This window comes from Petaurus breviceps, unplaced genomic scaffold (assembly GCF_028583685.1).
Source record: "Petaurus breviceps papuanus isolate PSGF00001 unplaced genomic scaffold, PetGlider_PUasm1.0 38, whole genome shotgun sequence".
In the NCBI taxonomy this organism is placed as follows: Eukaryota; Metazoa; Chordata; class Mammalia; order Diprotodontia; family Petauridae; genus Petaurus; species Petaurus breviceps.
Genome location: NW_027186304.1, coordinates 70403385 through 70430733, shown reverse-complemented (window position 1 = coordinate 70430733; position 27349 = coordinate 70403385). Strand labels below are relative to the sequence as shown.

At 37.1% G+C, this 27349-nt stretch overlaps 1 protein-coding gene and 1 pseudogene across 3 annotated transcripts in view; one reads left to right on the top strand and one right to left on the bottom strand.

Moving 5' to 3' along the window:
- The window catches only part of CHD7 (chromodomain helicase DNA binding protein 7), a 251575-nt gene that overhangs the window by 213526 nt on the left and 10700 nt on the right, over window positions 1-27349 (bottom strand). The gene's annotated exons all lie outside the window — the stretch shown is intronic.
- On the top strand, window positions 6203-8612 carry LOC138170267 (cyclin-dependent kinases regulatory subunit 1 pseudogene; annotated as a pseudogene).

Here is a 27349-nt window from a genome sequence, read left to right as displayed (position 1 = left end):
TATTTTGCCAGATTTATCCACTGGTGAAAGACTGTCCTGTTGAAGAAGTCCTGGAACCTGGCATTTGGTTAAGAAGGCCTGAGACTGTCCTGCAGACAGAGAGTGAATACTGTCCACTGGTGAGGGACAGTACTGAGAGTGAATACTGTCCACTGGTGAAGGACAGTGCTGTTGTTGCAGGGGTCTGGGAGCCTTTCTGTTGGTTCAGAAGCCCTGAAGAAGGATTTTCTTGTTGGATGTTTACAGAAATCCTGGGAGAGGGCTTTGCTAATGTGTTCAGGGGTTCTAGGACTGTTCTACAGACAGAGGATAAATTCATGAAGGGACTGGCAATGTATCTTATGGCCTTGCTAAGCCTTGTCTCTCCAGGAACTAAGATTGCTGAGAACTTGCCTCGTGTCAAGATGAAGAAAAGACCTCCATTTGGGTATTAAGTGCTGTGTTTAAACTTGATGTAACTCTGGGGTAGATTCAATTGTGATCCAGGGGTGGGGAACTTTTGACCTTTTTGTGTTCTATGGTTGAGCAAATGAATGTATTTTACTTATGTTTGGAAACTAATCTCCATTTGAGAAGAGGGGCTTTGTGGTGGACTTAATTAAGGTATAGCCTAGGGGTGGAGAAGTATTTGGAACAGAGACTTTGTAATTGATTGAATGATTGGAAAGTCCTGGGGTGGGGTAGGCCTTGGAGATGATTTAATCACACTTAGTAAATGCTGTATTTTGAATGATGTCATGTTTTGATCTTCTCTGTTCTGGGTTTGTTACTGAAATAAAATAGAGAGCACCTATGCTGGTATTTTGAACCTGGGAAGTTGCCTTTGCTTGATATTACATTACAGAGAGCTAGAGAAAACAGTTCCAGAAAGGAAAGAAGAGTACATCAATGAAGTATTTTTTAAATGGGACAGAAGAACAGAAAGCACTTCAGAGGGAAGCTGATAAGCAAGACAGCCCTGGAACCTTAACAATAAAACCAGTTATATGTTAAGGAGATTTGTGGTTGGGTATACAATCCTTTTTCTGCTCTTCCTATTTAGAAATGTTCATGGTTAGGGTGTTTGATTCCTCAAAAATCAAAAGTTAAATGAGGAAGCTAATACTTACACTATCCATTTCATAGGGATATTGTAAGGAAAGTGCTTAGCAAACCTTAAAGGGTTATGTAAATGTAAAGGATTATTTTTTTTTAAGCAATTGGGGTTAAGTAACTTGCTCAAGGTTACACGGCCAGATATTTCTGGGTGTGGTGCTAAGTATCTGAGCCCAGGATTCGATCCCTAGGTCATCCGGACACTGGGGCCTTACTCGCTGAGCCACCTGGCCGCCCCGTAAAGGATTATTTTGATGACAAAGATAGGTAGGGTTTTTCAGGTGGGAATAGCAAAAGCAAAGGCATGGAGGTAAGACGAGTGTAAAGAAGGGCAAAATTATAGAAAAGCAGGTAGGGGAAGAGAAGGCAGAAGAGTTCATTTGGGTTGGTGAGGCATAATAAATTCCAGGATAAGGACTTTGGAGTCTTGGTTAAAAGTTGTTTTGTTTTGTTTTTTTTTAGTTTTTGTTTTCTTTAAAAGAGAGAATCAAGTTCTGTACTGGCAAGATGCAGCCTGATTTAGTGGAAAGAGTATTAGACTGGTAGATTCAAGTCTTAGCTACACTTGCTGTCTCAGTTATGATGAACCGATCATCTCACCTACCACAACCTTAGTTTCCAGTTTCCAGTTTTCTTAGTTTCCAGAGAAACCAGTTACAGCTATTAACAATAGTCTAGGCAAGAGGTTAAAAAAAAAAAAAGACCTGAGATAAGGTGTCAGTAGTGGGAATGCAAAGGAGACAGAAATAAGAGAAAGATTATGGAAGTATAAATAGATTTTGACTAATGTAATGGAATATGTAGGAAGAAGGCATAAAGAATCAAAGACAATTCCAAAGTTTCCAGAATGGGTAACTAGGAAAATAGTGATAATAATAAAATTAAGTCAAGAAAAAGAAAATCTTTCACAGACATGGAGGGTTTTCCTAATTTAAGGCATGGGCAGAAGCAGCCAAATGCTATGAAAACCATACCAGTCATACTTCCAATGTAGTTTGAATCTTCATCATAATTTAAAAAGCAAACAGTTAACTATACTTGGCAAAGGCGCAATAATTTTTTTTTTTATTCTGGCCAAGATATTACTAGCAATAGGAAGGTACAAAATTTCCCAAGATCACACAATATCACAATTGGTTAAAGAACTGGAGATGCTTATCCTAAAAAAGGAAAGTCTTAGGAGAGACATGATTACAGTCTCTAAGTATCTAAAGGGCTGTCACATCAAAGAGAGATTTACTGCCTCATCCCAAAAGTCAAAACAATGTGGAAGATGAAGAGCATCTTAGGACTTAGGATGGATAGAAGGAAAAAAACCTGCTAACAGTTGTTGCTTGACTTTTGTTCTCAGAGAGAGCCATGGCATCAGGAAGGTGATACCATGACTTGCAAGTGAATTGGATTTAAGTGAGAGAGGGCTATACAAAGTCTCCAGCCTCACTTTCTCCTCCAGAGCCATTTGGGTCCAATGGCAAGATATGAAACAATACAACTGGAGATGAGGCTGGATGCAGTGGAAGACTTTGGCCTTTTTAAGATAAAGTCTTTCCCAGGTCTCACTTTTACTGAGGCAATGCCTATTCAGTGATTAAGGCTAAATAAGAAATGAGACAAAGAATAGCCTCTTTTACCTAGTTAAAAAAAAATCATTCTAGGAGGAGAAGACCCTCAAGGTTTCTGGGAAAATCAGAAACAAATACTGAGCTACTCCAAAGTGCCATCTCAAGAATTGGCCATACAGTTCAACTAATACCCAAAAGGAATCCTTACCATATATAAAATACCTGAGAAGTGATCATCCAGCCTCTGTTTAAGTAATTCAAAGAAAAAAAATTTAAAAATAAAATAAAATAAAGGGGCAGGTAGGGGGTGCAGTGAATAGAGCACCAGCCCAGGAGTCACGAGCACCTGAGTTCAAATCTAGCTTCAGACACTTAACACAAAACTAGCTATGTGACCTTGGGCAAGTCACTTAACCCCAATTGCCCTGCATTTCCCCCCCTCCAAAAAGCAATAATAATAACAACAACAATTCCAAGGAAGATCAACTAACCACCTCCAGAAAAAGCCCATTTCACTTTTGGACAACTCTAACAGGAAGTTTTTCCTGCTATCAAGATTAAGTCTTTGTAATTTCCATACACTCCTCCTAATTCTTTGCTCTAGTGCCAAACACAAGTCTAAACTTTTTTTGATTTGGTAGCCTTTCAAATAATTGAAGATAGCACTCATGTCACTTCCCACCAAAAACTGTTTTTCTCTAGGTTAAATAACCTAAGTTCCTTCAACTGATATTCATGTCATTAATTCAAGGTCTTTCAATTTATTCATTTCAATTTATTGTTCTCCAGCTTATCAATGTCCTCACTAAAATGAGATGTACAGAACTGAACACAATTCTACAGATGAGATCTGATCAGAAAAGAATACAGGAGTTGGTGGTTTCTCCATCATTCAAAGTATTCAAATAAAATCTGGATCGCTGCTTGAAAATATTGTGGATATGATTCCTGTTCAGTATGTATTCAACTATACAGCCTCTGAGAATCCTTCCACCTCAGATTCTGTGATTCTACATGTCATATTTTTTGCCTTTCCTCTTGCAGATGTTCTCTGAAATCACATGATATTTCCCTCAGCATTCTATTTAAGAGGGAGAAAGAAGAAGGGAATTGAAGTTATATAAATCTTAACTTTATCTTCTATCTGTACATGATCTGCACAGTTCTGACTAGAAGATTATTGGGTAAGACATGACTTTAAACTTTACACTACCGTATTTTCTATATCAAGAAATAAAGAATATGGGGCAGCCAGGTGGCACAGTGAGTAACAGAACCGGCCCCGGAGTCAAGAGACCTGGGATTGATTCTGGCCTTAGATACTTAGCACCCACACAAAAGAACTGGCCATGTAACCTTGAGCAAGTTATTTAACCCTAATTGCTGAAAGAAAGAAAGAAAGAAAGAAAGAAAGAAAGAAAGAAAGAAAGAAAGAAAGAAAGAAAGAAAGAAAGAAAGAAAGAAAGAAAGAAAGGAAGGAAGGAAGGAAGGAAGGAAGGAAGGAAGGAAGGAAGAAAGAAAGAAAGAAAGAAAGAAAGAAAGAAAGAAAGAAAGAAAGAAAAAAAGAAACAGGGATGGAGGAAAGGAAAGGAAAAGGAAAAGGAAAAGGAAAAGGAAAAGGAAAAGGAAAAGGAAAAGAAAGGAAAGGAAAGGAAAGGAAAGGAAGAATAGTAGACAGAAAGATAGGATGTCTGTTCAGATCCAGAGGGCAAGATTAGGAACACTGTATTGAAGCTGCAGAAAAGTAAATTAGGTCTGTCAAAAAGAAAACTCTTTTAACAATCAGAGCTGTCCCTAAGCAAAAGTAACTATCTTGGGAGATGAGTTACTCTCTCCTACAGTTATCCAAGCAAATGTTGGATTAAGGCATCAAATGGGAGAGGGAACCCACTTTTTCTGCTTGGTCCTAGAATTCCCTAGGAACAAGGGTATCTTGGTCTCTAGGAAGAATGGAAGGATGGAAACTACAAAGAGGCAGACATAAGTTTGATGTAAGTTAAATATTTTGTGACAACTAGAATTCCAAATTGAAATAGACTGCTTTAAGCAGATAATGATCTCAAGAGAAATCTTCAAAGTCCTCTGCTATTCCTGTTTCTGAATGTCAAGATAGATTTGATCTTGGTGGTAATACATTAGTGGATAGGATCATAGATCTCAAAGTCTAAGGGAACTCAGAGGCTCTTTAATCCAAGCCATTCATTTTACAGATGAGGAAGTTGAGGCCTAAGAAGGTCAAGTGTCTTGCCCAAAGTCACATAAATAGTAAGAGGTGGGATTTCAACCACATTCCAGAACCAGAGTACTTTGTACTACACCATGCCAGAAAAAAAGGTCATATGCTTTCGTGCAAATTTAGAAGCTCTGAAATAATTTGTCTTAACTGTGATACTGGCATCTAAATGATGTCATTCTCAGGTTAAGCACCCTCAAGACAAGAGAACAGCCCCAAAGCAGTTGCCCTCAAATAAGCTATCTTTCTACAAGAAAAGACTATTCCAGAGTGAATGATTTCCAGGTGTTAAATTCTTTCTACTTACCTACATCAACTTAAATCAGTACACAGCAAACTTTTTAACCCAAGCTAAAGAATCTCCCTCACCTCCCAAATGTGAATATCATGATAACATATTTAAACAACTAGACAAGATTACAGAACAATACATTGAACATACTGAAATTTGAGTGTTAAATGTGCAGTTAATACTAAGAAAATTCAGAATTTACCTGTGAAGACTTATTTTAAACTAGTCTTCCATCACATGACACAAAAAAGCTATAAACTGGGCATTTGTATTTAAACTTAAATTGTATAATAAAATGAATTATATAAAAATGAACTAGGAATAAAATGACAGATTTATAACTAGAACAGACCTTTGAAGCCATGCAGGCCAGCTTCTTCATTTTCCATATAAGGAAAATGGAGCACTGAGATACAGAGTGACTCGTCTAAGGTGACAGAAAAATAAGTAGCAATCCCATGGTTTAAATTAGGGTCTTTCTGATCCCAAATACAATGTTCTTTCCAAACTCTCCAGGTTGAGAATAATAAATCCTTACAAATATTTAAGAATATGTACAAACTGTAAAAAGAAAAAAATACCCTAAAGTTAAAATTATGCCAAAAAAGTAAAAATAAATCATTTCAGAAAGAATTCAAAATAAAAGCATTTCCATTAGGGTTTTGAGATACAACAGATCAGTCTTTTCTTAACCTTGACTTCCTCATAGAACCTTCTTCTACCCACAATACCTGGTAGGGTTTTTTTTTTTCATATAAGACACAATAATGTTAAGAGAGCACTAGATTAGTTTCAAAATATAGCAATACAGTTATCCCTTCCACATCATGACTCTCCCCATCATGGTTTCAACACATTGTAGGTTGGCATAAGAAATTAAATAGGAATTTCTTGGGAGTTTTGCAAAACTGCATACAACACACAAAGGCTAGCGGATGACACAGAAAAAAAGTTTGCAAACTCAAAAATGTATATATGCATAGTATTCTATAATAACATATTTTATCTTTTAATACCATAATGATTCAGACTTCTCCAGTATGGAGGACCAAAAAATCCAACACAGATTTTCCAGATCGTGGAGGTACCACACCCCTAACCCTCACAATGTGGAAGGGATCATTATATGTATGCATGTGTATGTGCACATTCATATCTATATCTCTGTGTATGTGTATATGTATATACACATATATATAAATAAAATTGTACTTTATATTCTAAGAAGTGAAAGTGAACTTCATGGTGGTCACAAGGACAAGGGAAATTGGCCCAGACTAAACTTATATCATGGAATATTTTTCTGGGATATTTCAAATATAATCAAATTATAAATCTGCCACCCTGGTTTTGATAATCTAATTCCAATGTCATGTTGATCCTGAATTTAACAGTAAACTAGAGGGGCTGCTAGGTGGCTCAGTGAGTAAAGCGCCGGCCCAGAATCGGGAGGACCCAAGTTCTGTTCCAGCCTCAGACACTTAACACCCACACAAAAAAACTAGCCGAGTAACCTTGGGCAAGTTACTTAACCCCAACTGCCCTCCAAAAGGCAAAAAAAAAAAAATAGTAAACTAGTATTAGGGTTTTTTTTTTTTCTTATTAATAATACTAAACTAGGCACATGAATAGCTACTGTTAGGCACTTGGCAGCAGAGGGTTGGGGGTCCTCGAGGAGGAACAGATACATCAAATAAACAAATTTACTATTTGGACAAATATGAAGATGAGGAGTTCTAGTACCTCCACATCATGTTGCCCAAGGACACAGCCAAACTGGTCCCTAAGACCCACTTGTTGTTCGAATCTGAGTGGAGGAACCTTGGTAGCCAGAAAAGTATCAAATGAGTCCACTACATAATCTATGAACCAGAGCTTCACATCTGGCTGTCCTAATGTCCATTGTACAAAAAGCCTAAGAAATGAAAAAGCATGCCACTTCTGCTCCAAGCTGCACACAGCTATTCATAACTAACACCTTTCTGCTAATAGTGTTGCCTCCCTGTTTCTCACTTGGGATATTTAAGAGACGGTTAATACATATCTGGAAGTGCTGGTTAAGTCCTATTTCTTGAGCAAAGCTGCCACTACCACCACCCCACTAGGTGTTCTGATGTATGTAACTTCAGCTAAGCTTTGCCTCCAAAAGCCATGGCAAGTCCTGTATCAAGCTGAACACATTGAGTTACATGGACAAAGCACCAAGCGTGACTGAAAACTCATCACAGCTTAGTTGTGGAGCTTGTAGAATAGCTGCCATTCATTTGACTTTTTCCCCCCTGCTAGGCTATGTGTGAGGTAACTTAATAGATTTATATTTTCATTTGTTGGAAACTTTCCATTTTATTCAAGAAATATCTGTTCTGTTTAAATCCTTTGAATAATGAGGAAATTTTTGTAATTCAAAAGAAAATACTAAACTAGATAGATAGTATAATCTAAACACATTTGAAGATGGAAGGTCAAAAGAATTTTTAAGATTCTGACTTTAGTAAATTAATTCTGTTTACCATAATGTACTGTTGTTTCAAAAGGAAATAGTCCTCTTTTTCAAGACCTAAAAGTCACTCTATTTCTTTCATAATGATTCAGGGTTTGACCTGTATATATGGGTCAAATGTTTCTAAAATTGTATACAGACTGAAGTCTAAATTCAAAATAGATTTTCTTGCATCACCTTTCATGCTTTGCAGAGGTAGGGGGACTACAGGTGTGGAACACCGTAGATGTCAGACTTTTTTCAATGTACTGGTTGGTTTTGTTGAACCATTGTTTCTTACTTTTTTAATCTTTGTTAGGAAATAAGGCTGGTGAGAAGGAGGTGAAAGAGAGCTACACAGGAAAATGTTAGTGATGTAAGAACAAAAGACATTAATAAAATATATTTTTTTCAAAGAAAGAAAATGAATATATACATACACACATATGCATACACATATACATGTTCCTTCTAAAGGGAAACTTCCTGATTAATTAAAATTGTTTATGATCTCCCTGGCTAACAAACTTTGGAGTCATCTTTGATTCATCTGTCTCCTGCGTCCCTTTTTTCTATCACCAAATCCTAGCATTTATTCTTTTTAAATCCCTTTAGACTTTGTAGCTCTTATTTCATTTCCACTACCAATGCCTTAGTCCATAACATTATTATTTAAAGGCTGGAATGCTACATTGGTCACCTACTTCCAGTTTCCCCTACTTCTAATCTAATCTGATTCAGATCAATAAAAAAGAACTGGTTACTAAAGGAGCAATGACCAGAACTTTGGGAGGAAGTGTTAGAATACGAAGCTATCTTAGTATTTGTAATAGATAAGAAAGGAAATGCCAGATAGTCTGACATACATGTTAGAATTTGGAAAGGTTTATTTCTGAAGAGCTCAAGCAAAGTAAAATCTTACGGATTAAGTTTCTAAAATATTTAAATCATATTACAAGAGACACAAAACAAATGATCCCAATGACAAAGAACATGATGGTTATCTAAAAGAGACTCATGGCATACATCAACCAAATAAGATTTTTAAAACACAAGAACAGAAGACAGAAGCAAAGATAAATATATGAAGAATAGAAGAGTGTCATAGTGCTGTAAGAATTACAGTCAGAAAGACTGAAACAAATTATGAGCTCAGGCTTTCACTTAATACCCCCCAAAATTACTTTTTTTTAAAAAACAACATTGAAAGTCAGAGGAAAAGGAAATAAAATTGCAATTAGGACTGAATGGGAACGCAATGATGGACAACAAAGAGAAGACAGAATTATTTCATGTGTATCTTACTTCAGTTTTCTCTACTCTGAAGGAAAAGCTTCTACACGGAAACTAAGAAAAGTAAAACAAAAATGGTTAACATGAAACAAACTTGAGATAAGTGAAAATAAGGCAAGAGAGTGCCTATCTGCCCTCAACGAATTTAAGTAAGAAGGATGAAATGAACTACAAATCAGGAAAGTGAAAGAAATGGCAGATCCAATTGTCTGATCGCTGATTGTGGAGAACTAACAGAAGCCATTCAGGAATGGCGATGGTCAAGACTTTAAATGATCTGTAATGGGGGAGTGAGCCTAAGGCAAATTACTGGCAGCGTTCTGAGATGCTTTATACAGGTGATGGCTTATTGCTCGCTGGCTAAGTGGTCAAAGGATATGAACAAACATCTAAAAAGAACTGAGAAGAAGTGACAACCACATGAAAGACTGCTCCAAATCACCAAGAGGATAGTAAAAGGAATATTGGCTCTAAAGTCAGACAGCCTGGGTTCAAATCCTGCTTTGGACTCTTAGTATCTATATGACCTCAGACAATTCATTTACTCTCCCAGGTGCTCTGTTCTTCATATGTATAAAGTAAAAGGATTGGGCTGGATGGCCTCTGAGATCCCTACAAATCCTAGATCTACGATCCTAACAAAAGAAATGAAAATTGAAAGAGTCCTGCAGCAAACTGATAAGGATGGTAAAAGAAAGAGGCAATGATAGAGGGACTATTCCAAAACTGGCATGTAGACAGTTGGTGGAGCTATGAATTGGGCCAATCATTCTGGAAGGCAATTTAGAATCACGATAATGTGACTATAATGTCCATACTCTGTGACACAGAGATACCACTGTTAAGCATATATTTCAAGGATCTCAAAGACAGAAAGAGCTCATATACACCATAATATCCATAACAGCACTTTTTAAAGCAACAGAAAATTGGAAATTAAGTAGAATGTCATTGATTTGTGACTTGACTAAACAAATTCTTCTACCAGTTTGACCACTCTTTCAGTCTTCTTTGCTAGATCATCATGCACAATACAGCAACAAACTGTGAATTTCTGTCCTGGTCCCTCCTCTCTCTCTACTCAAGAATTTCATCAGCTCATAATAATTTGATTATTACCTATCCATTGTTGTCCTCTAACCACAGGTGTTCCTCAGGGTTCTATCCTGGGCTCTCCTATCTTCTTGCTCTATATTACTTCATTTGGTGATCTCAACAGCTCCCATGATTTGATTTGATTACTATCTCTATGCTGCCAATTCTCATATTGTAGCTATCCTTCCCCAAACTCTCTGTTGACCTCCAATCTTGCATCTCCAACTTTCTCTCAGGCAACTCATACTGACTGTCCAGGAGACAACAAAGTCAACAAGTTCAAAACCAAGGTTATTATTCTTCTCCCTTACCACTCCTTCCCTCCCTATTACTGTAGAAGGCAACACCATCCTTCTAGTCTTTCAGGCTTGCAACATACATGCCTTGTTTGACTCCTCACTATTTCTCACTCCCTATACCCAATCTGTGGGGCCAAGACCTGTTAATTTCACCTTTGAAAAATCTCTTGAATACGCCCCCTTCTCTCCTCTGACACTACTACCACTCTGGTGCAGGAGTCTCATCATCTTACATCTGGAGTACTGTATTAACCTGCCCGTGGCTCTGCCTGCCACAAGTCTCTCTCCACTCTAATTCATTCCATCCAAAGCAGGTCTGATCATGTCATCCTCCTAACTCAAAAAATTCAGTGACTCCCTGATTTGCCTGACTTCATTTAATTCCCAACTAAAACCCCATCTTCTACAGGAAACTTTCCCAATCACTCTTAATTCTAGTGTCTTCTCCATGTTATTTCCAATTAATCTGATATATAGCTTGCTTTGTATATGTTTATTTAGTTGTCTCCCCCAAGAAACTATGAGCTTTTTGGGAGCAGAGACTGTCTTTTTCCTCTTTTTGTATATCTAGCACTTGGCACAGTGTAGGTGCTTAATGAATGTTTATTGATTAAAGCATATTATAAATTCAACATGTTTGTTTTAAAGAAGTCCTGATTATCTTCCTCTGAACTTCCTTTTGTTCTCTACATATTTTTAAAATTCTTTATCTTCTTTTTTATATCTTTTTATAACTATAATTACTATTACTTTTTATTGCTATTACTGTTCCCCCTTAACCCACTGAAATTAAAAAATTAACTTAATTAAACTAATTAAAAACTCTCCCTTGTGACAAATAAGCATAATGAAGCAACATAAATCCACACATTGGCCATAATATTTTTATTGATATCTTTTAAAAGATCACCTTCTTTTTGGAATATGTTCTTTACCCCTTCCCTACCCAATAAACTTTCATTTATACCAAAAAATTAAAAAGAGAAGCAGTTCAAATGAAAAGCACAATAGTTGTTTCCTGACAGCATATGCACTATTCTATACCCATAATTGCACATCTCTGCAAAGAGATGATACATTTTTCAACACTTTATTGGTGCTAAACTTGTTTACTACAGTCACACAGAATTCTTTTGTTGTTGTTATTCTATTTACATTGTAGTCATTTGTATTTCTTTTGCTTCTGTTTACTTCCCTCTTTGTCAGTATATATAATTGTCTCAATACTGTGAAACTTTCATATTTTTTTCTTTTGCTGCAATACTTCATCAAAAGTATTCATGGATTACCTCCCATGTGCCAAACACTATTCTGGTGGCAAAAATAGAAAGACAAAAGTGAAAATTGTCCTTACCCTCAAGGAACTTAAAGTTTGATCAGAAGAGAAAACATGTACACGTGTGTGTGTATCCACAATATCATAAATTGTGGTTGTGGATGGAAGCGGGAGGTGCAGGCTTTTGATCAGGAAAGTCCTCATGTAAAAGGTGGTGCTTGTGCTGAGCCTTGAATTAAATGAAGGATTCTGAGGGAGGGAAGTACAGAGTGGTTGCATTTCAGGCATGGGGAATAGCTAATATAAAGTCAAGAGGCAGGAGATAGGAGATAAAGTGCTATTTATGAGGAAAATATCAAGAAGTCCAGCTTGACTATACTACAGTGTGTGAGGAGATAATGTGCAATAAGGTTAGAAAGTTAGATTTTTCATTTGATCCTGGAAGTAATAGGGAGATACTGAAGACTGAGTAGGGAAATGACATGGTCAGGTTTAGGCTTTAGAAAAGTCATTTTTTCAGCTCTATGAAGGAAGGGTTAGAGATGGGAAAGACTTGAGGCAGGGAGACTAATTGGAAGGTTATCAATACAGTAAATAGAACAGGTGTGAGGTGATGAGGACCTGAAATAGAAATAATGGCTATATGAATAAACAAATAGACAAAGATATGAGAAATATTATGGATGTAGAAATAATAAAAATTAGCAACTGATTGGATATGTGGGGTGACAGTGAAGACTCAAGGAGGATAGTGAAATTGTGAACCTGAGTAACAAGATTCTGTTGCCCTCAAAAGAAATAGAGAAATTCCAATGGGTAGATTATGCATAAAAGTTAATGAGTCAGTTCTGGGTATGTTCAGTTTATGAGATATCTCTGAAGCATCCATTGAATGATTAGAGCATAGATGGTGATATGGGACTGGAGTTCTGGAAAGACTGTGGCTGGAAATATAGATTGGAGAGTCAATAAACAAATATTTATTAAGTGCCTACTATGTGCCAGGCACTGTGCTAAACACCAGAGATACAAAGAGAGGCAAAAGACAGTTCCTGCCCTTAAGGAACTTATGATCTAATGCGGTAGACAATACGCAAAAAAAAAATTTACAAAGCAAGCTATATATAGGATAAATAGGAAATAAACGAGGGAAGGCACTAGATGGGATTTTAGTTGGGACTTAAAGGAAGATTGGCAAGTGAAGAGGCAGAATTGGAGAGGGAAAGCAAAATGCCTGAAGTCAAGAGATGGAGTATCTTTTTTTTTGTGGAACAGAAATAAGGTCATTATCACCTAATTAAGAGTACATGGTGGGGAATATGGTGTGAGAAGACTCAAAAGATAAGAGGTGGAAAATTTATGAAAGGTTTTGAATGCCAAAGAGAGCATTTTGTGTCTGATCCTGGGGGCAATAGGGAGTCACCGCAAGTTACTGAGTAGGGGATGGGTAAAAGGATCAAACACTTAGCACTTTAGGAAAATCACTTTGGAAAAGGCAAGCTTAAGAGATTCATGGTTTCATATACAAACCTCTTTTTTATATACAGAAATTGGTATTTGTTGAGTATAGAGTTATAAAAAATAATTGTATTCTAAATATATTCATAAAAAAATGTTTTTTTAAAATACAAATTATGGCTTGTATGCACTTGGAAATGATGTTCACTATAACCCAACATGTTAGTTAAGAAAAAATCATAGCAAACTAAATAAACTCAATGCTTATTTCTGACAAAGTAACTAATCTGGTATGTGAGAAGAATGGTATGGTTGCAAAGTAACCAAATTTCAGCAACACATATAATAAAGTCTCTTATGATATCCTTTCAGACAAGACAAAAAGCTGTGGCCTAGACAACAATACAGTTGACCAAGTTTAGAACTAACTGAACCACTTTACTCCAAAAGTGTTGATCAATGTCAACCTACATGGTAGCCTCTACTGGCAGAGAACAATTAAAATATACCTTTGGTACTGCTCTGTTAACAATTTAAAGTAGTAATTTGGATGAAGGCTTAGATGGAATGTTTATTAAATTTGCAGATGAAATTAAGCTGGAAAAAAAATGACATGTATAGTGACAGAATCAGGATCCAAAAAGATCTCTATAAGCAGGAATAGGACAAATCTATAGGATTACTTTACACAAAAATACATCTAAAATTCTGTACTTAGGTTTATAAAAATCACCTATACAACTAGTACAAAGCAAAAAGCTATGACCAAATAACAATCTGTAGGAAAAAAAGACCTAGGAGTTTTAGTGGATTACAAACTCAATAATGTGATTGGGGCAGACCAAAAAGAAGTTAATATGATCTTAGATTGTATTAATAATTGTTTGCTAAACTGAAATAGAGTAATAGAAATATAATGGCCATAATGAAGGCGGTGGGGGGGACCTGCTAAATCTTCCTGGGTCAGACTATATCTGAACCATTATAATCAATTCTGAGTACCGCATTTTAGAAAGGACATGGTTAAGATGAAAGGTGATTTATTAAGTTTGATTAATCTTTAAATCATACCATGTGAGTATTGTTTAAAGGACTTAAATATCTTTAACCTGGTGAAGAAGAAACTTAGGAAGGACATTATAGGTATTTTCAAATAGCTGAAGGGACAATATAAATAGAACTAGAAGGAAACTTAGAACTACCAAGTACAAACCATTCATTTTAAAGTGAAGAAAGTAAGGCATAGAGAAGTTAATGACTTGCTCCTGGTCAGCTATTTAAGTGGCTACAAGAGGATTTGAACCTAAATCTTCTTCATCCCAGGTTCATTGTTCATTACACTACACTATCTTCTTAGCCCCAGAAGGCAGAACTATGCTCAATGGATACAGAAAGTAGAGATGTAGATTTCAGCTCCTTACAAGAAAAAAAGCTTTCTAGCAATTAAGGCTGTCAGGGCTACTTCAAAGTGTACTGAATCTGGAAGTCTTGAGACAGAAGAGAGATGAGTAGTTGTGAGGAAATGTTTGTATATATAACTACTGTTCGGCCAAACTTATTCATAGAAAGGTCAATTTCAATAAGATTTGAAGCCATGAAAGCTTTCATCCTGTTATTCATTCTTACATTTTATGACACATTAGGACTGACAATTAAAGAAATTATTATTCTACAGGTAGGGAGTAGTAGATTATATGAATGACCTCTAAAGACCCTTCCAATTCACAACCTGTGATTCTGATTCTATGAACTAAGGACAAAAAAGTAAAATAATAATAATAATCAGTGAATTCATTGTTCAGAAGATGTAAAGTCTTTGACAAAGTAAATGCTCAACAAATTTTGTTGAATTGAACTGACCTGAAATGAAGAATAGGTTTTATGAGGGAAACTTCTACATAAGCAATATTAACAGAATAAAAATCACCAAATTTGCAGACTGGAAGGGGCTCCATGGACAGGCTAATCTGTAACTGAATAAGAATTCCTTCTCCAACATCACGAAGAAGTGGTCATGTAGCCTATACATGAAAACCTCCAGTAAGGAAGAACTTACTACCTCCAAAGGCAGCCGAATTCGGAATGGGTATCTTTCAGTTAAAGGTTTTGGTGGTTGTTGTTTTTTTAATTTTCTCTCAAAACAATACTAAATCTGTCTCTCAGTTCCACCTATAGCTCCTAGCTCTGCCTTCTGGTTCCAAACAAAACAAGTCTGGCCCTCCCTTCCACATGAGAGCCCTTTAAATATATGAAGTCTGCTATTATATGATCTAATTCTTCTCTTCTCTGAGCTCAACAATTACATTACTTCAACCAATCTTCATGACATGGTCCCTTGTCATCTCACCATATCTTTTGGATACACTCCCAAAAAGTCCATCTTTAGAATGTGTTGCCTAAATATAACAGTCTAACTATGGTCTAAACATGATAAAGAAAATCAGAATGCCTCATTCTGGAATCTGATTTTATTAAAATAATCAAAGGTTACGTCAGCTTTTTTCTGTCTGCCACATGATACTGAGTTTGTAGTTCACTAAAACCCCCATTTCCAGTTACTCATCCCCTATCCTTATTTGTGCAGCTGATTTGTTGAACCCAAGTGTGAGACTTTAAATTTACTTTTTAAAAATTGTGTCCCTCGGGGCAGTAGGTGGCGCAGTGAGTAACAGCGCTGGCCCCACAGTAGGGAGGACCCAGGATCGGTTCGAGCCTCAGATACTTAACACTGACACAAAAAAACTGGCCATGTAACCTTGGGCAAGTTACTTATTAACCCCAAATGCTTTGAAAAAAAAATTTTTTTAAATTGTGTCCCTCCTTTCTATCATAACATATCGAGCCCTGAACTTGAAATCAAGACAACTAGATTTAAATCCCCAATTGGAAACTTACTAGCCAAGGCTCATTTCCCCCTGAAATGTAGAAACACAGGATTATTGTGAGGAAAGTGTTTTCTCTGTAAGCCTTAGAGAGTTATTATCAATTTGATTTAGTACTGTTATTATTCATCTTCTTAAATTCAGTTTACCATTCTTAATATTTGAGATCTCCCCCCATATCCAGCACATTAATTATCCCTCCAAGAATCATGTCATCAGACAATTTAATAATCAAGCCATGTATGCCTTCATCCAAGTCATAGATGTAAATGTTTAAAAGCACAAAGACAAGGATAGGAAAGATCCCTGGACACTCCTACATAAGACCTCTCTCCAAAGTTGACACTAACCCAATTATGTCAACTTTGGGGGTTCAATTGTTCAAACGGTTCTAAATGCACTTAACTGTAGTATCATCTAGCCTAGCTCTTTCTATCTGGTCCATAAGGATACCAAAAAAGGCTTTGTCAGATGCTTTGTTAAAACAGCAAGAACAACAACAATAATAACTAATAATAACATTTATATAGTGCCTACTATGTACCAGGCACTATGCTAAGTGTTTTACCATATTATCTCATTTGATCCTTGTAACAACCCTGGGAGGTGAGTGCATATATACTCTCTCTACACCATTTCCCTGATTTACCAGACTATTAACACCATTAAAAAGGATATGAGGTTAGTCTGCCATGACCTGTTCTTGATAACACCATGCTGGCTCTCAATGAACCTTCCCTTTCTAGACATGTGCAAACCATCCCTTCTACAATATATTCTAGTACTTTGCCAGAAATCAAAGTCACAGAATGGCACACTAATTCCTTTTTTTTTTTAAAGTAGGACATTTGTCCTTCTCTAGTACTAGAGCACCTCTCCCATTTTCCATGATTTTTCAACTCAGCTACTCAAAAGCCTACAATTGCTTTCTAATACATTAAAGTACAATGTTTTTTTTTGAAGTTCTTTCATATACTACACCCACCTTACATAGCTGACCTTCCCCCTTCTCCCCATTTCTCCATCAATCAGTTGATTAACAAGCATTTAGTAGGCAACTACTATGTCTAGGGGATGTGCTAGGAACTAGAAAAACAAAAGATACAAATGAAAGTCTCTGCCATCAAGCAACTTGCTTCATATTGAGAGAGACCACAAAACATGAGATTCATTTTTGTGAAACTATATAATGAACTGTGAAGTCCCATACAAACATATAAGCACATGAAGGCAGCATGCTGTATGAAATGCTTGGGTTTAAGTCCTGCCTCTGACACAGAATCATATACTGTACCACCTGTGGGCAAGCACTTGACCTATTAGTGCTCCAGGCAATTCTCTAAAACTGTATTATAGAAGAACTGTCAATCTAAATTGGTCAAAGAAATTGCCCCATCAGGATTAATTTCCCCAAACCAATGAAGAAGGGAAGAGGGAAATCACAGGTCCAGACCCCTCCCCCCCCAAAAAAAGGTTTTTAAGTACTTAACATAGTGCTTTACACATAGTAAGCATTTCTCTACAAATCTATGTTGAACTGGATGGCATTTTACATACACTGTAAAGAACAAATGAATTATGTTTACCTTTAGAGCTGAAAGTCATCTTATGAACTTTGTTGTTCAAATAAATGCTTTCCAACCTTCTCATTTTACAAATGAGGAAACTGAAGTCTAGAGAGACAGAAGTGACTTGCCCAAGAGCGTACAAGCTGTACCTGGCAGAGACAAGATTTGTGCCTGGGTCCTACTATGTCAAATCCAGCACTCTTTTCACAATAACATCCTGTACCTGCCATTCCTTGGACTCTTACCTCTTACCGTGTTTCCCCGATAATAAGACCTATCCCGAAAATAAGCCCTCCCCTTACTGTGTAAGATTCCTCTAAAATAAGCCCTCCCCCGAAAATAAGCCCTATTGAGATTGCTACTGTAGTGAAGGTGCGCTACACGCTACATTATGGTACCCTCTGTATGCACCGTCCCCCTCCCCCCGTGAAACGCACGCCGTGCTCCAAGCTGCATCCAATCAGAGCTGTAGCAGTGACTGCGTCATCCTGTTCTTTATTGAATTCATTATTGAATAAAGGTACATTTTTTTGTTCACATTTACCTGTTTATTAAAATTGCTGTCAATGTTCATTAAAATAAGCCCTCCCCTGAAAATAAGCCCTCTGGTGTTTTTCTGTCCAAAAAAATTAATAAGACAGTGTCTTATTATCGGGGAAACATGGTAGTTTAGCTTGTGCTATGCAAACACTATATGCATTTAGCAATCTTTGATTGTGGTCACCTATTCTAATCTAATGGTAGGAATGCCTGTTATTCAGAACTGTCCTCAAGTTCTATCTCCTCTAAGAAAAATTACTTGACTATTCTCTTTATTAACTACTCACACTAATCTCACTTCTCTATTCCTACTAAACTGAGACTAGTATTTAATGATGTACACCTCATTCTTTATAGTTTCACAAGTTTTCATAATCTTTTCTCCCCAACTAGCCCGGAAATGCACCTAAGCGCAGAGAATGTGTTACATCACGAAATGTTTGTATCCTTCATAACAGTTACCAAAGTTCTAGGGCTGTTCTAGAAAGGACATTTAACAATCTAGAGATGTTTAAAAGTCTGACTATACATCAGACAAAAAAACTTGCAAATTCATATCCTCAATTTGTGAGAAAAAGGAGAAAATACAAGGTTTAGTAGTAGAAAGTGAGACTTAAAAAACTCATCCCTCCAATACATCTCAAGCACACATTTCCTTAGTTGCTTCCAAAGTATATAAATAATTTACATAACCTTGAATGAAAAGTATTTCTTCTTCAGGAGTATTTAATTAAAAAGAAATCTGTTCTCTTTTTAATAATAATTGCTATGTATTGATAACTAGCTTTTCCTCTTTAGGAGCGTGGTACCATGTTTCCCCGATAATAAGACACTGTCTTATTAAATTTTTTTGGAAAGAAAAACACCAGAGGGCTTATTTTCAGGGGAGGGCTTATGTTGTCCTGCCTCAGCTCTCCTCCGCGGCACTGCTCTCAATGGCGCCAGCAAGCAAATCACTGGGGAAGAACAGGATGACGCGCTCACTGCTGCAGCTCTGATTGGATGCAGCTCGGAGCGCGGCGTGAGTTTCACGGCCGGGGGGAGGATGGTGCATACAGAGGGTACCGTAATGTAGCGTGTAGAGCAGGGGATCACCTTCACTACAGTAGCAATCTCAATAGGGCTTATTTTCGGGGGAGGGCTTATTTTAGAGGAATCTTACACAGTAAGGGGAGGGCTTATTTTCGGGATAGGTCTTATTATTGGGGAAACACGGTAGTTCTTCATTTACATAACCCAATTCCAAAATGGCTTTTCATTACAGAAATTTAAATTTCTTGAGGTTCACCCTAAGCAGTTATATATAGCAGTTAGCTTATAAGACAGGTTCATGCAGCAACTACCCCCTCGAATGCCAGTTATAAAAATGTCTGATCCTACTTCACTCTTCACTGTTTACCCACCCTCCAAGGCATATGTCTTTACAAAGATTCTTCAATTAACCAGTGGATTGTATCCCAACATTTTGTAGGTCAGTTGTCTCAAATGTTGAATGATATTTTTCCACACAAAAAAAATATTATAAATATTTGGGTTCCCAAGTCATAAAAAAAAGCATAGTCTTAACCAGAAAGTACCTTAAAGTATATTATTTCAACTACAACAAATCACCACTGATTAAAATAGTTCTGGGGAGAGGGAAGGAGGAAAGGTAAGGAGAGAACCTTCCAAGTTCCTACTATGAATGCTCAGAATATTCCCCCCCTCTTCCATTCCACCAAGAGGAAAAGAGCTCAATGTGAGGGAAGGGAAAATAGGGCAAATATTTCTGGGTACTACTAATATGACTACATGTACATAACTGAGATAGCCAATCACTCCTCAGGTTCTCTGAATTGGGGAACATGAGGTTGGAAGAGCCTGCTTTTATAAGCTAAAAACATAGGCTCCACCCATTAACACATGCAAGTCACTTACAAGTCAAGTATTCTTAACTTACAGAGTGCCTGTATCATGCATTACATTTACTCATTTGAGTGCCTCCTATTTGTGAGGCTACACTAGATACTTTGTACAATACAGTGAATAAAATGTAGCCCCTGTCATCTTGGAATTTAGTATGGGAGGTGATAATAGCTGAATATAATAACCGATAATAATTGAATAAGTTAAATATCTACAAACATTTCAGTGCCTACTGTATGCTGAAGATTCTGGTAGGCCCTAATACAAAGTTTAGATAAGATAAACTCTCACCTCACTGTGAGTCTAGAAGGGAGATATGCTCTACACACAAATATCTGTAATACAAAAGACATCATAAGTGCAGGAGACACACAGAGTTACATGAGGACCAAGAAGAGAAAGGTCATTACCAACGCGGGGTGGGAGGATAGGCTTCATTTGGATTGTTCTATAAAGAATATATAGAATCCAACAGGCAAAGAAGGGGACAAAGAATAATCTAGGCATACAGAAAGCACAAGTATAGTCAAAGAGGTGGGAAAACACTACAATGCAAGGCAAAATGTGACAAAGATTTTCAAAAATACAAAGAAGGAAGAGGAAGATACAACTTCTGGCTAGAAGGGTCAGAGAATACTTTCAAGGAAGAAGCAGCATTTGAGCTGGGTTATAAAGGGTGGACAGAATTTCATAGGTCGGTATATAAGGTGTGGGAGAAGGAAGAGCTTTAGTTTCAAGATTTCAAGTGTCAGTGACAAGAAAAAAAATGATGGTGCCATTGACAGCAATAAGAAAGTCAGAAATGGGATCTATCTGGGGAGCAAACATGATGAATGTGTATTGGAATATGATGACTTTGTGGTGTGGACAGGACACCTAAGTAGAGCTATCTAGTAACCTGACAGAAATAAGGAACTGAAATTTTAGGAGTTAGCCAAATGTAATAATTCAAATTGGGCAACTAGGTGGATAGAGCACTGGGCCTGGAGTCAGAAAGACCTGAGTTCAAACTCAGCCCCACTTGCTAGCTATGTGGTCCTGAGCGAGTCACTTAACCCTGTCTGCCTCAGTTTCCTCATCTATAAAATGAGCTGGAGAGGGAAATGGCAAATCACTCCAATATTTCTGCAAAGAAGACACCAAATGGGGTCACAAAGAGTCAGACACAACTGAACAACAATTGTTAATATTATAGGAGTATATGAAATTGGCTCTTTTATCTTTCCTTTGGCAAATGGAACCTTAGGAGGCACCAGTATTCTTCTAGCAAGAGGAAGAAATACCATCAAATGGAAGATAAGAGGGAAGAAGGAGAATATGTATCATATATATATGTACATATATACATATATATATATATACCTATCATAAAATAATAGGTAAGAATCTCAAAGATCATTTGAAAAACCAAAACAATGTGGTGTCATAAAAGCTAAGAGAGGTCAGAGTTTCAAAAGAGAAAACATAGCCAAACAGTATTAAGTGCTAAAAGAAAAATCAATTTAATTAACATCTCTTAAGCATGTTTATGCAAGGCATTTGGTTAGCTACTGGGGACAAGAGACAAAAATACAAATTTCTACTCACAAGGAGCTTACATTTGGCCAGTTCCTTAAGGGCAAAGAATGCTTTCTTTTTTTTTTCCTTTGTATCCTTAACCCTTAGTACAATGTCTGGAACATAGTAAGTATAGTTAACAAAAAGACTGCTGATTGATTGAACTTATATTCAAAGAGTATGAAGAAAGAAAAATGCTTGGGATGGTTTGGATTGGATGATCCTAAGGATCATTCCAATTCTGACATTCACAGCTTCTCAGATTCTATATATCCTTCTTTTATAATTTGCACACACATACACACACACACACACACACACACATATACACATACCACTTTAGACAGATTTATTAATGAAGCTAATAGATATTTAAGGGTGAAATTAAACCAACTGAGTCCCTATGTAAATCTTTTGCTTTTGAGACATGTCACTCGTTTTTAAATGCTCTTGAAAATAAAGTTGGTAAGGGGGAGTGGGGGCGGGGCTAGATGGCACAGTGAATAGATCACCAGCCCTGGAGTTAGGAGGACCTGAGTTCAAATCCGGTCTCAGACAGTTGATCACACTTAGTAGCCCTGCGACCTTGGGCAAATCACTTAACCCTGATTGCCCTGCCTTCCCCCTCCAAAAATCAAAGAAAAAAATTAAATTTGGCTATGTAAATTGGAAGCCAGTTGCCTCAACAAAGTAGTTACTTTCAAATATTAAGTACATTAATTATGGTAATAGTTACTGTAGAAATATGTAAATAAGAGCTACCATCCAATAAGGTTTTAGTTGCTACAAGATAAATCTAATAAGAATTTTTCTCGGGGCGGCTAGGTGGCACAATGAATAGAGCACCGGCCCTGGAGTCAGGAGGACCTGGGTTCCCATCCGGCCTCAAACACTTAACACACACACACACACACACACACACACACACACACACACACACAAAAACTAGCCGTGTGACCTTGGGCAAGTCACTTAACCCCAATTGCCCTCCAAAAAGTAAAAAAAAATTTTCTCCTATTATATCATGTAAAATTTTACATAAATCCCAATTTAAAAATTATTGGACTACCTGAAAGCCATGACCAAAGTAAGAACCTAGAAAGCATCCTCCAGGAAGTTCTCAAAGAAAACTGCCCTGATGTTTTAGAATGAGAGGGCAAAATAGAGGTTGAAAGAATCCACCGATCTCCTCCTGAAAAAGATCCCAAAAAGAAAACTCCTAGGAATGTTATAGCCAGGTTCCAGAATTCCCAGATTAAGGAGAGAATATTACAAGCAGCCAGGAAGAAACAATTTGAATATTGTGGAAACACAATCAGGATAACCCAGGATCTGGCAGCTTCTACACTGAGGGATCAAAGGGCTTGGAATGTGATATTCCGGAGGTCAAGGGAGCTGGGATTAAAACCAAGAGTCACCTACCCAGCAAAACTGAGTATCATGTTTCAGGGGAAAACATGGTCATTCAGTGGAATAGAGGATTTTCAAGCGTTCTTGCTGAAAAAAACAGAGTTGAATAGAAAATTTGACATTCAGATACAAGAAGCAAGAGAAGCATGAGAAGGTAAACAGGGAAAAGAAATCATAAGGAACTTATCAAAGTTGAACTATTAACATTCCTACATGGAAAAAAAATAATTGTAACTTATGAAACTTTTCTCAGCAGTTGAAGGGATTAGAAATACATATATATATATATATATATATATATATATATATATATATATATATGAGGGTATGCGGGCATATGAATACATATGTGAATGTGTGTATATACATTTACAGGTATACATAGATAGAGGGCACGGGACCAATTTAACAGGAAGGGATGATACTTAAAAGGTGAAATTAAGAGGTGAGAGGAATATAATGGGAGGAGATGGGGAGAGACAGATTGGGGCAAACTATCTCATACAGAAGAGGCAAGTGAAAATGCTTACAATGGAGGGGAAGAATAGGAAGGCAAAAGGGAATGAGTCAACCTTATTTCTATTGAATCTGGCTTGAGGAGGGAGGGAAATACACGCTAAATAGGGGATCTCAACCTCCAGGAGAATGGGGGGGAAGGGGATGAGAGGGGGGATGATGGAAGGGAGGGCAGGCTGGGGGGGAGGGAAGTTGGAAGCACCCACTTTTGAAAAGGGACAGGATCAAAGTAGAGAATAGAACAAGTGAGAGGTGGGATAGGAGGGAGGGAAATATAGTCATTCTTTTACAATATATCTACTATGTTATTGTTTTGCATTAGCCGCACATGTACAACCTATATTGAACTGCTTGTCTCCCCAGTGGGGGTGGGTGGCAGGGGGGGAAGGAAATGAATCTGGAATTGAAAGTTTTAAAATCAAATATTCAAATATATATATATATATATATATATATATATGTGTGTGTGTGTGTGTGTGTGTGTGTATACTATTATTAATACCATCTTACATGTAATTAAGAAATAAGATATACAGGCACTGAGGCATAGAGATCCACTGGAAAAGTCGAAACAGGTATGGGAGAAAATATGGGAGAGAGCAGATTGGAGGGGGGGATATCCTGTGGGACTGCTGTTTTGGGGGGATGGGTGGGGGGAAAACAGGGAGAAAATTTGTAACTCAAAATCTGGTGGAAACGAATGATGTAAATCAGAAGTCAATAAAGCATTTAAAAAAAGAATATTTACTATGCAACTTCTTCAGAAACAGTTGTTTGGTACTCTTTCCACTTATGCAAATTACAATAATACCCAATGTCTACCCACCCCCACTTAAAAAGATCAACTTCATGAGGTATTCACCATCTGGTGGCCAAAACCTTTTAACGATGAGTCCCTCCATACTTTGTTAGACTAGTCCCTAAAATTCAGCTACATAGTTGGTCACCAGATCTGAATTCCAAGTTTTACAGTTTTATAGGACCTGCTAGAACTTTCCCTCTGTGCTCCTTAGAGTAAACTTCATGCCACAATGAGCAAGATTAGAACTCTATGCAATATCAAATAGAAATGTTAGAATACAGTAATTCTCATTAAAGAAAAATGTTATTAGGCTTTCAGAATACGGTCTCAAAAAAGAAAATAATCTATCCCACCCTTCATAATTGCTTTTAATGTAATTTCCTAAAATAATCCTCAAATTTTCATTTTAATACTGTGAAAAACTCTTCATTTTTAATGGTATACAAAGAATACTGTCTACCTTTGCCTCGGGTATAATACCTTCATGCCAAAGTAACCTTCCTGACAAAAGGTACAGTATCTAAAGATGAATGCTAAAAGAGACTTGAATTTTAAAGTCTAATTATAAACATCATAATTAAAATATTTTAGATTTAAAATAGGATATGAAATTGTTTTTTTTAATTAAGAAATTCTAGTCAATAATTATAACTTTTTCATTTAAGACTTTTAACAACTTCTATATGCAAGATGCTGAGAGGACAAGAGAGGGAGTAATTCAAAGAATAAGGTAGTCTTTGCCATCAAGGAACTTAAGTCTAATACGGGAGATAAGATGAGAATATACATTAATAATACATAAAACATCACAGGTGCTATAAGAGGAATTCAGAATAATGTAAAGGTTCACTGAAGGGAATTAGAGGTTTGTGTTTTTTTTTTAAGAGATGGAACATAGATTTATGGGGGGAAAGTGTTCCTGATCTAGAGGTTCCTAAAAAGGATCGGTAGGATTTATAACAGGCAGAAGAGGGGAAGGCAAAGGGAAGACAGGCTAATCAGGTATTTCTGAATAGAGGCAAAAAAAAAATTACAGAGACAGAAAAGCCCAGATGTTCAGAATATGGCACGTATTTCAGCTTGACTATAATATAAGATGTATAAAAGGAGATAGTGGGGTATAAAGCTAGGAAGGCAGAGTACTACCAGAGAGTAAATACATCTAACACCAAGTCAAGAAATTAGGATTTTACTTAGAAAAGCAATAGAGAGGGGCGGCCAGGTAGCACAGCGAGTAAGAGTCTCCAGTGTCAGACTGACCTGGAGATCGAATCCCGGGCTCAGACACTTAGCACCCACCCAGAAACACCTGGCCGTGTAACCTTGAGCAAGTTACTTAACCCCGATTGCTTAAAAAAAAAAAAAAAAAAGAAAAGCAATAGAGAGCTAATGGAGTTTTCAATGGCAGGGGAGGGGGGAAAGGAGGAGATGGAGAAGGCAACTTATCAGAGCCATAAGAAAATAAATCTGTAGCAGAGGGTAAAATGATAAAAAGAGGGAAGTGGAGACCAGTTGGAAGACTACTTCACAGTTAATGAGATCCTAAATTTAGGTGGAACCAGTGGAAATAGAAAAGAAGGATAGGAGAGGTGTTTTGGTGGTAGTAGCAACCAAATTGAGCAGTTTATTGGATGTAAGGCAAGGGAGAAGGAGAAAGTGAGGAAACATTTTATAGATTACAAGAACATTGATTGCATAGGCAGTAATTTGTTCATCTTTGCATTTTCCTCAACAACCAATAGTGCTTTCTAGCTAATAATCACTTGACTCTTTTAATATGTGTGTTCATATATGTATACACACATTGCTAGGAATTGTTATTATTCAGCATTTTGCTATGTTCTGTTCTGTTTAAATCCTTTGAATAATGAGGAAATTTTTATAATTCAAAAGAAAATACTAAACTAGAGAGATGGCATAATCTAAACACATTTGAAGATGGAAAGCCAAAAGAATTAATTTTTAAGATTCTGCTATGGTATTTTGGAATGGGTGTGTGTGTGGAGGGGGATGGGGGATGTGTTGTAGAGTGCTGACCTTGGAGTCAAGAAGACCTGGTTTTAAATCTGAATCTTAACACTGACCAGCCAACCATATGATCCTGGACATGTCACTTAACCTCAGTGTTCTAGGCATTGAAGACTAGAACTTAAAGACCAGGTGCTAAACTGCAATAAAAGAAATATGCAGGGAGTTCCCTACATGGATGAGATAAATCACAGGTCTAGATTTATTTTAAGTAATTTTTATGCCTTAATAATAACTATATTAGTTCCTTGAAAATCCCCAAACATCTGTTCTATTTTATAGATAAGTCCAGAAGAAAATTGACTAGAAAGTTGGTACAGGTCTAGCTCATTGCTTTTCTTTCCCCTATAGTGTTAGAAGTAGATCATAGCATTGATGATTCATATCTTCAAAGCCTAGGAGAGACTGAAAGAAACAGAAATAAGGAAGAAGGATGATGATATGTGCCTGGGTAGATAATAAAAACTGACTAGTTATTTCCCACTCCTTCCAACCTAGTCAGAGGCAAACAGTGGCTTATTTGTTTACAATCTAGCAAAGACAAATCATAGGCTAAAGAGTTGTTATTTCAAAAGAAAATAGTGGGGAAAGGTCTTAAGAAAAGTGATTAGTGGGGTGGCTAGGTGGCGCAGTAAGTAAAGTGCTGGCGCCCAAGTCAGGAGGACCCAAGGTTGGAACTGACCAGAGTTTGGTTCTGACCTCAGATACTTAACACCCACACAAAAAAACTAGCTGTGTAACCCTGGGCAAGTCACTTAACCCCAATGGCCTCCAAAAAAAAGCAAAAAAAAATTCAGTCTGGGGCAGCGAGGTGGTGCAGTGAGTAAGAGCGCTGGCCCTGGAGTCAGGAGGACCCGGGATTCGTTCCAGCCTCAGATACTTAACACCCACACAAAAAAAACTGGCTGTGTAACCTTGGGCAAGTTACTTAACCCCAATTGCTTTAAAAAAAAAGGGGGGGGGGGGTGATTAGGTGCCATGCAAGGAACCTAACCCTAATGGTAGTAGCTTGAATGGACTGAGATATTTTAAGCATACATATAGCAACAAACATGAGGT